Raw genomic sequence first — 6,000 nt, 5'->3', positions numbered from 1 at the left:
GCTATCCTGGAACTCTTTTTACACCAGGCTGGACTTGAACTCACAAAGATTTGCCAGCCTCTGCCTCAGTACTGGATTTAATGGCATTGAAAGAAAGATGAAATTTCAAGACCTGTAAGTCATATAAAGTACTCAGAAATTAATGGCTATTTGTGAGCCTAGAGGCTGCCTGGGGCTGAGAACAAAGAAAAACAAACCCGGCATTCCTGGGAACAGCTTGACCATAAAGATAAAGAGGAATGTGAGGACATAACAGGGCTATCTGAACTGAGTCAACAACTCACAGAACCCTGACACCCTGACCTGCACGTATTCTTTTTGCTGACATGTAATCTTTCTGCTGATGTTTGAATAAGCCAATAGTGTGTCACTATGCTGAATTCCCCACCCCTAAGCCCTTTACCCCATAAAAATCCCTCTTTGAGCCTCGGGGTTGATTCCACTGTCTCCTGAATGAGATACATTTCGACTTGGAGCTCTGCCATTAAACTGCCTCATGTGTTTGCAGCAAGAAGGATTCTCATGTTTCTTTGGGTATGCTCTCTCTCCGGAGACTAGAGTGGGGGTCCCCAAAAGGGGGTCTTAACAGCATGCGGCACAGTGGCTTTAATTTTGTTTTGTTTTGTTGGTTTTTTTTTTTTTTTTTTTTTTTTTTTTTTTTTTTTGGTTTTTTGGGACAGGGTTTCTCTGTATAGCCATGGCTGTCCTGGAATTCAGTCTGTAGACCAGGCTGGCTTCGAATTCAGAAATCTGCCTGCCTCTGCCTCCCGAGTGCTGGGATTAAAGGCGTGTGCCACCATGCCTGGCTGGCTTTAATTTTTAATATTAACAACAAATGTCTCCCTTCCCTTTCCTCTCTCTAAACACTCCCAGATATCCTTTCTTACTCTCTTTCAAATTAATAGCTTATTTTTCGTTGTTATTGCAAATATTTCTAAATATAACCTGCTCAGCCTGTCTGATGCTCTGTGTATGTGTGATTTAAGGGCTGACCATTTGGTATTGGTCTTCCCTGAGGATGACACTTTCTCCATCGACTGTTGTGCAGAGTTGAGGCCTCGAGGGCTTTTCTCCTCCACTTTGGCGTTTCCATTCGTGGTGTCCGTGTTCAGTTCACATTTGGCCAGGCATGCCCGTGAGAGGCTTAATGCCTATGTCCTTATCTATTTGCCTGCTTGTCCTTACACATACCATGTGAGTGGGGTGCCTGTGGAGACCAGAAAATAGAGTGACATCTTCTGGAGGTGGAGTTACAGGTGGGTGTGAGGCTGTTGTGGCAGCTGTGGATGTGGGAATGGAACCTGGTTTCTCTACAAGAACTCCTGTGGCAGTAAATTACTTAAACCACTTTGGCTCCTGGCGAGTCGCACGCCCCAAGAGTTGTCTTTCTTTAATCCTCAAGCCCCCCCCCCCCCACCAAGGCCCTGTTGACTGACGGAGCTGGCTCAGTCATTGCCAAGTCATGTCACCTTCTGGGCAGCACCTCCTGCCCCCTAGGGCCTCGTTCCCTTTTCACCTACATAGTTGGATGCTTTCTCCCCCGCAGCACTGGCTGTGCAGCAATTCTTTAATACCAGTGGAAGCCAGCCTGGGGCAGGGACTCTGAGGTCTGCAAGAGTGGCTTTTGGGAGCCTAATTAAGACAAAGCATTAGAACCAATTCCCAACAGTGTCAGGTAGGGACTCCTAACTCAGGACTTTCTCTCTAACCCCTCGCTTGTTGTTTTTAACACTTATCTGAGACATATGTATTTGGGGCGGGAGAAAGGCACATTTTCTGTAGGCAATTTTGTTTTTTATCAGTTATGTTGAAGTTTTTTATTTTTGGTCAGAAGGAAACCTAAACTGAATTCCAGGTGAGCGGATTCCCCAGATCCATGTTCCTTTAGTTTTTCCTGTTTTGTTTTGTTTTCTTTAACTCCTGCTTCATGCCTGGCACCCAGAAGTTTTCTTAAAAGGCATCCATGAAGATCCCACAGGAAGCAAACTCCAGGTGAGAGAATGAAAGTCTTTCTCCTATAACTAGTAACAAGGCAAGCACCCCACTTCACTGATGCTCGGTACTGTATGGGTGCTCTGGTCAGAACAATTAGGTAAGAGGCAAGACCAGAAGGCATCCAAACTGGAAAAGAAACTATTTCTATTCACAGATGGCAGCACACGCCTTTAATCCCAGCACTCAGGAGGCAGAGGCAGGTGGATTTTTGAGTTTGAGGCCAGCCTGGTCTATAGAATGAGTTCCATGACAGCCAGGGATACAGAGAGAAACCCTGTCTTAAAAGAACAAAACAAAACAAAACAAAACACAAAAAAGTCTTCATGACTTTAGATTTGTCAATGAATTCTTAGATATTACATGAGCAACATTAAAAAAAAAACCTTTTTTTCTTTTCTTTTCTTTTTTCTTTTTTCTTTTTTTTTTTTTTTTTTTTTTTGAGACAGGGTTTCTCTGTATAGCCCTGGCTGTCCTGGAACTCACTCTGTAGACCAGGCTGGCCTAGAACTCAGAAATCCACCTGCCTCTGCCTCCTGAGTGCTGGGATTAAAGGCATGTGCCACCACTGCCCGGCAAATAAATAAATAAATAAAATCCTTTTTTTCCCTGCTTCCCTACACCTCAGACTTTGTGGGATCTGTAAGCCTCAGGTGACAGACATGTGATACATGGCCTCTTGCCTGCTGGCTGCCCTTGGGGACAACTTCTCTTCCAAGACTAAAGCTATCAGAGATGCTAGACAGCTGGGATCAAGGGAGATGATGAGCAGCCATTAGTGAACTGCATGGAAGAGCATTGAAGATGCCATCATCCAGAGTGGTGCAGCCTTGCCAGCATGCCTGCTGCTGTGGCTGTTTCTGCTGTCTGGGGCTACACAGCTCCCGCAGCTGATTTTATACATCTGTGCCTGTGTCCCTGTCCATGTGCCCATCCCCCTTCTCCCTCCTCTTCTTCTGCCCCTTGTAGCAGGAAAGGAAGACTGAAAGGAGAAGACAGATGATGTCAGAGGACTTGACTTTTTGGTTAAATTTCTGTTCCTCTACAAATAAAGCCTTTCTATGTATAAATAAGTAAGTAAGTAAGTAAATAAATGACATTTTAACTTCTTTTTTTTTTAAGATTTATTTATTTATTATATGTAAGTACACTGTAGCTGTCTTCAGATGCAGCAGAAGAGGGAGTTAGATCTCATTAAGAGTGGTTGTGAGCCACCTTGTGGTTGCTGGGATTTGAACTCAGGACCTTCAGAAGAGCAGTCAGTACTCTTAACCACTGAGCCATCTCTCCAGTCCCCCCATTTTTTTTTTTTTGATTGTTTGTTTTTTCGAGACTGGGTTTCTCTGTGTAGCTCTGGCTGTCCTGGAACTAATTTTGTAGACCAGGCTGGCCTCGAACTCTAATCTGCCTGCCTCTGCCTCCCGAGTGCTGGGATTAAAGGCATGTGCCACCACTCCTGGCTTCCCCCTTCCCCCTTCCCCCTTCCCCCTGCCCCCTGCCCCCTACCCCCTTCCCCCTTCCCCCTGCTGCCTCCTCCTCTTCCTCCTCCTCCTCCTCCTCCTCCTTTTTGTGGGAAGCAACAAACATGGAAATATGCCCTTCAAGGAGTTGAGCACTTGCCGGGTGTGGTGGCGCACGCCTTTAATCCCAGCACTTGGGAGGCAGAGGCAGGCAGATTTCTGAGTTCGAGGCCAGCCTGGTCTACAAAGTGAGTTCCAGGACAGCCAGGGCCACACAGAGAAACCCTGTCTCGAAAAAACCAAAACAAAAACAAAACAAAAGGAGTTGAGCACTTTCCATCCATTCCCAACTGTACCTAGTTCTTTACTGGGAGTCTTTAGGCCTCTAGAACTTTGTATTTTGGTCAAGAATGGAGTCTTTGAGGAAAATTATATCCTTATGAGCAGGTGTTGAAGAATGCTCTTCGTAGGCGTAGAACAGGGCAGGTGAGATGGCTGTACTACCTCCTGAAACAGCACTGGCAACTTTGTCCCCATAGCTACTGAACGGTGAAAATTGCCAGGATGACCTCTTTACATTCTGAAGGCCCAGGAGACTTCCACTGGCCACTGTCAAATAGTTCCACTTTCTTTGTGGCCCTCCAACTGCCCAGTGGGTTTTTCAATGTCAGGAGAGCTCTGCTTCTCCACCAAGAAGTCCAGAAACTTCCTCTAGGTGTGGGCTGTGTTAGTTAGATTTTTGTCAACTTGATATAAGCTAGAACCATTCTAAAAGAGAGAATCTCAGTTGAGAAGATGCTTCCAACAGATTGGCCTATGGGACATTTTCTTGAGTTATGATTGATGTGGGAGGGTTCCACTGTGGGTGGTGCCGCTCCTGAGCAGGCGTTATGTAAGAAAGCAATCTGAGCAAAAAATGGGGAACAGAACAATAAGGAGTGTTTCTCTGGTCTCTGCTTCAGTTTCTGCCTTCACATGTCTGCCTTGAGGGTCTATTCTGAATTCCCTTCAAAAGCTGTAAAATACACAGGGCAGTGGTGACGCATGCCTTTAATCCCAGCACTTGGGAGGCAGAGGCAGGCAGATTTCTGAGTTTGAGGCCAGCCTGGTCTACAAAGTGAGTTCCAGGACAGCCAGGGCTACACAGAGAAATCCTGTCTCGAAAAAACAAACAAACAAACAAACAAACAACAAACAAACAAACAAACAAAACATAAAATAAATGAAATCTTAAAAAAAGAAAAAGAACAAATGGTTTAAAAACTAGACAGATGTGAGAGCATATGCATGTAGTGCCAGCTGTTTGGAAGACAGGAGGTTGGCTTACATCCAAGAGTTGAAGGACAGCCTAGGTTAAAAAGTAGGACCCATCTCAATTTAAAAAGTCAGAGATCAAGCTGGAGAAGTGGCTCAGCGGTTAAGAGCACCGACTGCTCTTTGAGAGGTCCTGAGTTCAAAACCAGTACCACCTGGGTGACCCTTACACATTACCAAGTCCCGCTGCAGCAGGAGTACAACCTTGGCAATCTCTGGAACACAGCCTCTTTGTGCTTTCAGAAAACACTTCCCAGAAGATGTCATCTCAACAATGGTGGTCTCTTCTTAATCACCACTAATTTCTTAGCTCTAGCTAACCAGCATCAATAGTCCCAGTAATGCTAAGTTTTTGCTTTAGTAGTTCTGGTATCTTGTTTTTTTTTTTTTTTTTTTGTTTTTTTTTTTTTTTTTGTTTTTCGAGACAGGGTTTCTCTGTGTAGCCCTGGCTGTCCTGGAACTCACTCTGTAGACCAGGCTGGCCTCGAACTCAGAAATCCGCCTGTCTCTGCCTCCCGAGTGCTGGGATTAAAGGCGTGCGCCACCAACGCCCGGCCCTGGTATCTTGTTAATCACAGCTGATTCTTCAGTCCCAGCTAACCAGAACTACAGAATCTTCACAATCAAAACAGCAATGGCCCTGAAATGAGTCTTTAATTTTCCCTCTGAAATTTCACAAGCCAGACCTCCATCTTCTGCACTGTTCTCAACATTATCTTCCAAGCTCCTACACAACATCTGACAGAGCTCTTAACAATGAATGGATCTTCAAGCCCAAAGTTACAAAGTCCTTCCACAGTCCTCCTCAAAACATGGTCAGGTTGTCACAGGAATACCCCACTTCTGGTACCAATTTGTCTTAGTCAGGGTTTCTATTCCTGCACAAACATCATGACCAAGAAGCAAGTTGGGGAGGAAAAGGGTTTATTCGGCTTACACTTCCATACTGCTGTTCATCACCAAGGAAGTCAGGACTGGAACTCAAGCAGGTCAGAAAGCAGGAGCTGATACAGAGGCCATGGAGGGATGTTCATTACTGGCTTGCCTCCCCTGGCTTGCTCAGCCTGCTCTCTTATAGAACCAAGACTACCAGCCCAGAGATGGCACCACCCACAAGGGGCCTTTCCCCCTTGATCACTAACTGAGAAAATGCCTTACAGTTGGATCTCATGGAGGCATTTCCTCAACTGAAGCTCCTTTCTCTGTGATAACTCCAGCTGTGTCAAGTTGACAC

The sequence above is a fragment of the Mus caroli genome, unplaced genomic scaffold (assembly GCF_978045245.1).
Source record: "Mus caroli unplaced genomic scaffold, Mus_caroli_1 scaffold_13, whole genome shotgun sequence".
NCBI lineage: Eukaryota > Metazoa > Chordata > Mammalia > Rodentia > Muridae > Mus > Mus caroli.
This window is presented reverse-complemented; position numbering follows the sequence as displayed.